Source organism: Penaeus monodon, chromosome 20, assembly GCF_015228065.2.
Source record: "Penaeus monodon isolate SGIC_2016 chromosome 20, NSTDA_Pmon_1, whole genome shotgun sequence".
Lineage (NCBI taxonomy): Eukaryota > Metazoa > Arthropoda > Malacostraca > Decapoda > Penaeidae > Penaeus > Penaeus monodon.
Window position 1 is genome coordinate 36,340,028 of NC_051405.1, and position 231 is coordinate 36,340,258.

General features: G+C 32.9%; 1 protein-coding gene across 1 annotated transcript in view; it reads left to right on the plus strand.

The window, feature by feature from the left end:
• The window catches only part of LOC119585788 (E3 ubiquitin-protein ligase RNF113A-like), a 10,714-nt gene that overhangs the window by 2,405 nt on the left and 8,078 nt on the right, over positions 1 to 231 (plus strand). The gene's annotated exons all lie outside the window — the stretch shown is intronic.

Sequence of the window (231 nt, forward strand, 5' to 3'; positions counted from 1 at the left end):
AAGTAACTGGTTTCTTACATAGAAAACTTGGGACTGATGAAAGTTGTACAAAATATATGATAATAACTGAATCATATATATGTTGGTAGTAATTCTTGTAAAATAAAAAGGGGGCGCACACAAATTTCCATTTCTCAAACAGTTTTCAGCCATTAAATCTTTTGTGCTGGTTACATGGTGTCCAATTTGTGTAATTTGTCTACACATAGATGGTCTACAACAGCTTGGTCA